The sequence below is a fragment of the Phallusia mammillata genome, chromosome 4 (genome assembly GCF_965637545.1).
Source record: "Phallusia mammillata chromosome 4, kaPhaMamm4.hap1.1, whole genome shotgun sequence".
In the NCBI taxonomy this organism is placed as follows: domain Eukaryota; kingdom Metazoa; phylum Chordata; class Ascidiacea; order Phlebobranchia; family Ascidiidae; genus Phallusia; species Phallusia mammillata.
The window spans coordinates 26623440-26633781 of NC_137255.1; the positions used below are offsets into that span (position 1 = coordinate 26623440).

At 38.1% G+C, this 10342-nt stretch overlaps 1 non-coding gene across 1 annotated transcript; it reads right to left on the bottom strand.

Annotated features, from left to right (window-relative positions):
* Positions 1-3991: 3991 nt before the first annotated feature.
* Trnas-gga (transfer RNA serine (anticodon GGA)) lies at positions 3992-4065 on the bottom strand. Its single transcript has one exon. It is a non-coding gene; the product is annotated as a tRNA-Ser (tRNA).
* Positions 4066-10342: the final 6277 nt, after the last annotated feature.

Consider the following 10342-nt stretch of genomic DNA (forward strand, 5'->3'; position numbering starts at 1 on the left):
GCGCATGTTTTTCGTTATAAGTCTTATATAACACCACAATATACAAGCTATTGCAGCCAGTCATAGTTTGTAGAGCTTTTCTGGCAAATGTAATTTTATTCCGACGTTTCGACGTCCTATACAGGTCGTCTTTATTAGGATAAATAACACTAAATGCCACTAGTGCAGTGCACGCTGAACACCACAATGTTTGCACTTTAGAATAGCTAATTTTTCGCAACACATTTGGAAATATCTCGCGGCGCACCAATGTGCCGCGACACAGTGTAAGAATCACTATTTGATCGTATAGAAGTGGCTGTAGCTGTAACTACTGGAAGTCAAATTTGTTATTGCATTGCAAGCTTCATTTTCGACATTTGTGATATGCATATTCGTCGCAACTGGATATTGCAAATATGTTGGAATGACAAAAACTGAGCCGCATTAGAGTGATCGAAGAGGAAACGGACCCAGAAGCCGCTACGATATGTGTAAAAGTTAAAAAATCATAAGAGTAATTTGTTGCCTTGCTTTACGTTTACCTTTCATAAGGTTTATTTGAGTTGCAGTACAAAATCGCAGTCTGACTACCTTGCACAAACCAGTGCTTAGAAAATGTGGTAAACATGAATGTTTTTTGTGCAACAAACAGTTTAAAGAAAACTTAAATATAGCGAGTATCTGACACAGTAGTGTGTAACTGTCGACTGTGGTCCACTGTGGCTTTTTAATATAATTTGTTAATTTCACAGCAATAAACATTTCTGTCGTGTTTTTGTAGTACAATTCAAATAGAAAAGGTTTTGAAATTACGTAAACTAATAAAAATAACTTTCTAGAAACTGTTCACGTATACACGGATATATTACTTACAGGCGTTTTTAGTTCCAGTACGGATTCGCAGAGTTGCCTGACTCCTTCACTTCCGATGTCGCATCTCCACAGGACCAGATACTCGATTTTGTGAAGGCAACGAGCCAACAAAGATGCACCCAGATCACCGATACTGTTGTCGGAGAGATCGAGTTTTTTTAGCTAATTTTGTAATAAAAACAAACAAATGTTAACACATAACAAAGCAGATATAGAAACACCACCATCACAGTGAACAGTTCTAAACTAGGTGCTTCCCTTTATGTTTTTATTAATTTGTAACATGTATAATAAGCCATAGCTAAAATTCTCTTTTTTAAACCTATACCACAAGTCAAAACTTGCATGTGCATCCTTTAAGTAGTACAGGTCGACAATTTGAGTTGTTAAACTAAAAAACATCGCAAAACTTGGGAGCAGAATTATTTTCTTACTATACGCAATTTATTTGCCTTTTGATGCCAGCATAAGCAGCCTATAATGTCATGCGTTACACACAACATAACCTTACCAACTTCTTAAAATAAAGCATGAGAATCATATTCTCCACATGACAAAGTAGTAATTAGTTTCGCACTGTAAAATGCCAACACTGTTATTTGGTGACGGTGGCAGGTTTTAATATACTGGATTAAACCAACAGTACCGTCTAAGATGCTTTAAAATGCCATTTACTGACAATGGCGGTTGTTGACATTTTCAAAAAAAGTAGCGCAAGCTGCCAGGAAAAAAAAGCTTTCCAATGTTTCAAAAAATTGTAACACGGTAACCTTTGACGTCACACATCCTTTTTTCGGTCACAACAAAACGAACAAATAAAGATATTGCCTTATTAGCAGCAACCGTAAATTGTGTTCTAATTATTAATTTAGTGTTCATAATCAGTACTTTTTACGTTATATTCATTTTGTTTGAAGAAAATCATGTTGTTAAATTTTATATTCTCCTCATAGGAAGTAATACCGGGTTGACTCTGTGTTGAAGCACGAATGAAAGGTTCTCGAAGTCATCGGGTAGAAAAATGTATCGCTTCTGTGTAGCTCATCAGGAAGTAGGGGAGCAACGGAGAAAGCAATTTCTGCATCATTGGACTCATGAGCCCAGCTGCAAACTCGCTTGATGTCATTTAGGCAAAGATTTCTGTTCGACGTAGTGAGCTCGGCCATCAAAAACTTTTTAAGTGACCAATTCTGACTGAATCTGGTTGGAATTAGGGCTTTGAGTCCATTAACAACCGAAGGATTGCAAATCCCGAAGGCAAATTTGGAAACAACTTCCAATCTATCATCAAACAATTGCATGTAAACATCCACAAACTCGTCAATGGGCATGATCATCATCAGGTAGAAGGCGGAAAAAAACTCTTGCCAGGTGAGGTGAGAAAAGTATCTTACTTTGTGTCCATCTAATATCGTCAACTTGAGATTTACTTGCTTTGTTATTGATGTGGTGAGGAAGGCGTCGGCTGCGGAAGGTTTTATTCCAGCTCTTTCAAAGTCCTCGGCATCAAACATAATCTTACCCTTTCGAAATGCATTCCAAGCCATTTTAGCCAGTTTGTCTAATTCGAATTCTGGGCCTTTAGATGATCTGTTGTTAAGTATTGGCTACAAGTGAAAGCAAGAATTTGGGTAAGCGAAACAAACTGAATATCTCCTTCGTAATTCACCAAGTAATTAAGTGTCAATATGAAATTGACAGGAACATAACAGTAAGCAAACACATTAGGGTTTTGAACAAGTTTTTGGTGTATAAACGTTAATCGTCCACACAGTAGTCCATCTACCGCTTGGAGGGCCCACTTTTTGGCTGAGGTGGTTTTTCCTATTCCAGCTTGTCCTACTACACCGACTACATTTCCATGTTTTTTGATGTAGTTTTGTTTTGCTTCTATTTCATGAGCTTTGAATTTTTTCTCAGCTTCTTGTTGTGCAGTTTGTTTTGCACTAGGGAACATTTCTTCACCGGTAATGCGACTTTCTGGTCTTTTGTAAATTTCCTCTCTGCGGTTGTGATGTTTCTTTGCTGAAAATTCGTCGTCAATTTGTTGTGGTTTGTTGATTATGGCAACGGGGACGGGTTCTATAGCTCGGTCTAAAAACTCAGCAAGTGACGATTCTTCACTGGCGATGGCTTTGACTTCTCTCTTTAGTAGAGATTTCAGTTGTTCACCTAAACAAAATACATTCCGTGAAACACTAAAAGCATCACGCCAGTTTAAATTACGGTAACTTATTCAGTTGATACACTAACTTAGTAATTTAAATATTCGTAAACAAAACCTGTCCTCACATTTTTCATTTTCAGTCGCTTGTGTTGTTGGCTGATTTTCATTTGGCAAAGCATGGGCTGCTGTAGATTGACTTGTTGCGGTCCAAGGTTGTGTTGCTGTAGGATCGGGGATTATTGGTTCTTCTTCCAGTGATGAAGTCGACTGGCTGCAGCATGTATATCGTTGATGTGATGTGGACGGGATTTCATCAAATGACTTTGGCAAGGTTTCTTCCTCCAAACCAACTGATGCAGGTGGTTGTGATGAGGTGTGAGGTTGTTCGTATATATGCTGAACCGTTTGTTGTTGTTGCTGTACCGAATAGAAATGTTGATGAATTTCTACTGGTCCGTTAAACACTGGTCCAGTTGTGTGGGTGATTGTGTCACCAAACTGTGGCCCTTCTGCTTTATCCTACAAAACATAGAAATCTTTAAATCTACACAAACTCTGTGTCTCTTATTACCTACAATATTTATAACTTTTTTGTCTTGGTCGCCTGGAAAAATTTGAGCTGGACGTGGTTGGGGTACAACATCTCTTGATTGTTCGGGTAGAGGAACAACGTCACCAGATTGTTGGGAACCTGGAGGCAGTCTTGTGTGAAGTTCACGGTCAACCGATTCTTGTGTCAAGTTGGGTCGGTCACGTGAATTTTGGGCAACAGTAGGATTCGAACTTTCTTTTCGAGGTTGATTTTCCATATTTTGTGACGAGCATAGAATCATTAAACTTGATAAAGCACCTATATTTTGTAAAGAAGTTTTATTAATTCACAGTACGCCAGGCCTATTAAAGGCATTATACCGAATCAGCTGGTCGACCAAGCATTCACATATGGCAAGGCATAGGCTAGAAAAATCTAGCCTGCGGTGGGATTCGAACCCACGACAGGAGTCTTTCCGGGACTCGCGCTCTACCAACTGAGCTACACAGGCTCAGTGGAGAAACCGCCGAAAGTCGAATCACAATCACCGTTGCCTGCCTCGTATCCTGCAACATGTCAGCTTCTTAGTAGGGGATCGCCAGTCCGTATCAAGCAGCTAAGATGAATAATTTCATACAGGGATCAGCCCTGAAGCGTCGATTAAGACCTGCGATCACGGCATACTTATCGATAATTCACAGTACGCCAGGCCTATTAATAGAATCCCACCGCAGGCTAGATTTTTCTAGCCTATGCCTTGCCATATGTGAATGCTTGGTCGACCAGCTGATTCGGTATGATGCCTTTAATAGGCCTGGCGTACTGTGAATTATCGATAAGTATGCCGTGATCGCAGGTCTTAATCGACGCTTCAGGGCTGATCCCAGTATGAAATTATTCATCTTAGCTTAGAAGTTTTATTAAGTTACATTTAATAATAAATTATTTTTTTCCGAGAGATATGAAAAGTTCAGTGGTGTTAGTTAATAGAAAATCAATTTTTCACACCACCAACAGCTTAACGTAGCAAGTGTTTTCACACCACCAACAGCTTAACGTCTCCAAAGTGGCAAAAGAGTTAGGCGAATGTATTTTTCCTTTCTTCGTCCGAAAAATAACTAAAATTAAATTGCCAAGTGCCGTCGTAACAGATCAGAAAAACGATGTAATTTCCGTCCGAAAAATTATTTCTGATAAACGTTATTTTTGCGATTCACGTTGTCGCCGCGCCTGTTTCGTAATCATGGCAACCGCCCGACGCTGATATCATTCGGCAAAGGCGAAGCAAGCCCTCGTAAACAACGTCAATAGGTGCCACATGACACTTATCAATTCCCTTCTTTACTGCTAGAAGACACTAAGCCGCATCCCACTTCCCCAAACTGGCGATATTAGGGTTTGTGGTAAATAAGGGCAAAAAAGCAGCAATCTGTTTTTTTGACAATGAAATAACACTTTTCACAACACGCATGTAAAAAAATTCCATTCACACACTTTTTTATGTGGCACACAACACATGGTTTTGTCTGAATAATTTTTTTTTAAGAACATGTTATGTTGTACATTACAGAATATAGTTTGCAACAGGAAGATTTGTAACAACGGTTTATAATGCCACCAGCACAGGAGTTATCGTAAATAACGAAACCGCTCGGCGTAGGAAACAATAGGAGAAATATTTTGCTTTACATCGTAAATCAACGTTGATTTGTGTACACATAGCGTTTTCTAGAAAGGCATATTTCAAAATCCTTGAAATAAGAAAATCGACTCCGTCCAATTCGATGCTATTTTCTCGAATACTCACCTACTAATTTAAATAGAAACGTGATTTTGTTAAATATCTAATAATGAGCTTGTTTCAAACGTAAACAAAACCAGAGTATAACTATAACAAGTTGTCAATATACATGATAAAAACGTACGAGGTTTTTCACGGTAAATTCGAAGAATTGGCAAACTAATAAGTTTAAAATTGCAAAAGTAATATTTTCATCGTCTGGTAGTGCATGTCTAGTTGTGAACGCTGGAAGCACAAGGTAAGCAACAAAACGCAAGTTTTATTCCGGCTTTTGATGGAGTACATGATTAGATTTCAGCTTCTACTAAAAAGGTTTTTGGCACCGGTATACGACTACACCGGTATACGACGATATATACGATGCAAGCCGTTTAGAAACAATTTTATTTTGCAACACAAAGGAACCATTTTGGCAATAAAGGAAAGTTTGGGGCTTAGCTCCATAGTTACACAACCTCCGCAAATACAGTAAAAAGTTTTTGTTCGCGTTTTATGACCGCATGCTTGACGATTTCTGGCTCATGGTTACGAGGACACGATCCGTTTACCAAACAGCGAGACTGCCCGACGACGCGAATTTACAAAGATCTAAACTACTTTCGCAACGACGCAATGAAACATCTTATACTTCCACTTATATTGCCGTTTTGCTCGTCACGGTGGCAATGCTAGAGTCCCGCAATAAAAACCAGCCGGAACCTTTTGTTTTTATTACCTACAAGTTTCATTTGAACCAGCACTTCTAAGGTTCTTGAACCCTGGTTTACGATGCCGTCGCAAGAGTTTCCCAAATACCACATTGGTCTTTAATTAAAATGATAAGTTGACGAAAGTACAGGAATTTTGCACCAACAAGGCAAGCTATATTAAGACAACAGCTATGTTCTGACGGTTAAAATGTTAACTTAACTCTTTTGCCCATGCTTTACGTATCACGACTAAAAAGTAAAAAAGAGTGTCAACTGAGAATAATTTGTTGCGTAAACCAATCGGTTTGAAACTAAAACACAAATAATAATCACAAGAGAGTAAATGTCTGGTATTTTACGCTGTTAGCTCACTCAAAGCCACTTGTTTGATTTTAGCTTGCGTTAAAAAGTCTCCCGACCCTGGCCAAATATCGCCACCGCTCGTTGCCAACAACGCAAATAGTTACAAAGGAACGGTGTTTTTGAACACAAGCGAGAAACCCCATCGTATAAAAACGTCAATTGATTGTTGGGTGCTATTCCTCAGCAAAGAGAGCAATTTTTAATAAGTTCGCCACAAGGCAAACCCTAGTCTTACATAATCACTGAAACTTTTGGTTCGCTTTTTATGTCCGCGGTTTAAAGTTTTCGGGCTCCTGCATTGCAATAACACGAACAGTTTCCCAATCTCGTCGTCCAACAAAGCAAATTTACAAAGCGGTCAGTTTTACTTAAAAATGAGCACAAGGAGATAAGTCAAACCATTGCAAAACAACGCCATTTCATTTTTTTGTTGAAAGTTCAGTAAAACGCTTCGCCCACGTTCCCAACCTAGTGATAAATGTTTGTGACAAATGAGATCGCTCTTTACTTCGCTGCACAAAACAACCTAAAACATTTTGACATCAATTCTTTACACGTACGTCACTGTAGATCAAGGTTTCCCAACCGTTTTTGCTGTCCGTACCCCTTTGTCAGGTCCGAGCATTCTGACGTAATAACATGTTCACAGCAAGCAAAACAAAAATCGCTCCGCATGTTTGAGAACACAATCTTCGCCACCCTATCTGCTTTAAATGGAAATTACCAACTAAACGTAGCTCCTATGTGACGTAAATAACATGCAGTTCGCGTTCATAAAATCATAAACGCGCCACCAATTGTTTGGTTATTCGGTGTCGTCTTGTCACGTGACACGTGACAAAAATGTGTATAATCTAATCGTTGTAATTAAAACAAATACAACCTAATAATGTCAACAACATTAATTCTCATAAGTAACTAAAATCTGACTGATGTCGAAGACCATACTTTACGCAATTTAGTTTAATTGTTAAGCTGAATACTGCATGCGCGTTGACACTACATTGATCAAAAAAAACTGATCACTAACCTACAATATTTAAACGATGCGTTATGAACACAAATGATTCTTAATGGCGCTCTGTCGACATCAGGCGACAAACTGCTAACAAGCTGCCGCATGTGATTGGTCGTTGGAACAAGACCAGCAAAAAAGATTGAATTAAAAATAAGGCGAATAAATCGTTAAGCTGAACGCTGCATGATCGTTGACACTGCATTGATTACAATATACTGCGCTTCAGTTCCTCCAAGCAGTTAAACTTTAATGTAAATGAAGACACAGCTCATGAAGGATGTCGTTAAGCTTAACAAAGTACGCCGATTTGAAACTGCACGTTCTGCAAAGCTAGTAGTTAGTTTAAAACAACGAGTATTTAGATTAGCACCACACCAGCTGAACCACAAATTTGTTAAATAGGCAACATGTTAGACGAAACGTTTTTTCAGTACTTTATGCTTGGTTTGTTTTTATCTACAGTCTTTTAGTTTTTAAGTTTCAACTTTTAACATTGTCCACTAAACACTAAGCAGTTAACCGCTTGTGCACTAAAAGCATATGTTGCTTTTTGACGTTTAAAAATACCTAAAAATAGTCGAAAGACAGAAGTGGGGCATTTGACACTTAAAAATTCTTGAACTTACGATAATTCAATTCAATTCAATTCAATTCAATTTTATTTTATTTTTGCTGCAATTATACAAAGTAAATCGCTAAAATCGTGGGGGGAAATACGCAGGGTTCGTCATTTGATTAAAAATAAAATAAAAGAGCAAGTGAAACATATCAGCTTGTTTGAAAACAAATTTACTTTATTATGGGGGTTTGTAAAATTCTAGAGCAGGGGTGGCCAAACTACGGCCCGCGGGCCGCATGCGGCCTCGGCATAGAAGTTCATGCGGCCCGCCAAATGTTAGTAAATTTTAAAGAGAAAGTTTCCGTGTTACGCTGAATAGTATTATAAGCACAGGCGGAGAGTTTCAAAAGTACCGGGAGTGCGACTTGACGATACCTATACCAAGTGCAGTATCTGTACCCGTACCATACTTGAAACTAAACACAGATACTTTTTACTTGCTTTAGCCTGTTGTTTCTGTCACGTTGTTATGCAAATCGTCATTTGACACGATTTCTTCGTTCGAAAAAGTAGATAAAAGTAAAGCATTTCACGTTTTCAAAAACAGTCATATATTTTGATTTCTATGCTCCTAAAAACAGATTCAAATACAGTCAAATATTTTGATTTCTAAGCTCCTAAAAACAGATTTCGTGAGACTGGAAAAGATATTACCAGCCTAGTAACTATATGCGTCAGGCTTTTTATCCGCTTATTGTGTGCAAACAATGCGAAAACACAGGAACCGCAATCGTCACAATACTGTTTATGACGTCATAAACAGTTAGATCCGTGCAGCTAAAAGTATGCACAAGTTAGAAATTATTAATCTGAGCATTTTAAGCAACTTTAAATTATAAATTTATGATATAAACCTAATTCTCCACATCAGTTATTTCAAAACAAAAATTAAGCAAGCAATTGGCGGCTGTAGGTGAAATGCTATGCGGCCCCACAAGATCATAAACTTTTAAATGCGTTTGCACTGAAAAGTTAGCCCACCCCTGGTTTAGCACCATTACTTTTGTTCTATGTTTAAAATTTAAAATTTGCTTCATACCAATGTGTAACGTACATGTATACAACTACGAACGTCACCGTTTTCGTTGAAACGAAAAACAACACTGTAACCAAGAATTGCAGTATGGTACGGGTACGGTACGTTTTTCGTTGACTGTACCACGTACCTCGTTACGAAGAGCGTACTGTACCACCGTACTGATACGAGATTATAACGATGAAGATTAAGTGTAACGCTCAAAAAAGTGCCACAATAACCAACAAAGCAACATACATATCACAAACAACTCGTTACACATGTACATCAACATTCAGATTTCGAGGTGTGCAATTTTTTTCATCACAAATGTTCACGTGAGTATTGCTACTGGAGATTGAAATATCGTTTGTTTTACAACATTCGCACACTTAAATTTATGTATGTTTTTATGCCTGTTTGGCAATCACGGTAACAAACCTGTTGACCTTATTTTCTAAATATAAAACACGATATATCCAAGATACATGTCAACCCGTTTCTCAAAACATCTGCCCAAACACTTGGCCTATCAAACGTTCTCTTTCAGGAGGACAATTCCTCCTTTAAGAAAAAAGCAAGTTGTCCACCATGGACAGCAAAAACTGCCCAAATGTTTCCCTTTTAATTTCTTGTCTTTGCTAAATACATGAATAACAATTAGGCCTTCCAAAACAGCCAGAAAAAATACCATTAGGTAAACTGCTAACTTAAGGTCGTTTGAGTTGTGATTGTTGTTGATTGAAATTAACGATATCAATTCAGGGCACGGAATTCCTTAAATATATTATGCTTTGATTTTGTTAGCGCCAAATTAGATGTTCATATTCTTTGTCAAGAATGTTTCCTTCTTTGAGGTGGAAATATGGTAAGCCTACTAAATACACGTTTTCCAGAGTGTAGTAAATATGCAACGATATGATTGCATTATCTTGTAACATTATTCGTCATAGCTATTATCGATAGTCGTATGTTAAGCGAGCAATGTAAAATTGTCTGAGTTTTCGGGTGTATGTTAGCAACAAATCACAAGAAGGAAAATTAAGGCTCACTGATGTAATCCAACACCTGAATACGGAGGTAGGAAACCGCTTGTTGCAACATAAACGGCAACAAACGCTAAGTATAGCATTAGTTCACTAAATATTGGTGGCAATTTTCAGCAAGTCTATGCGTATGGGTACACGACGGATTAATTATTTTTTGTGAGCATTAGACTAGGACGAACTTCCTCGAATGCTGGCACTTTGTTCTGACTATGTTATTGAGCAACAAATAGTAAG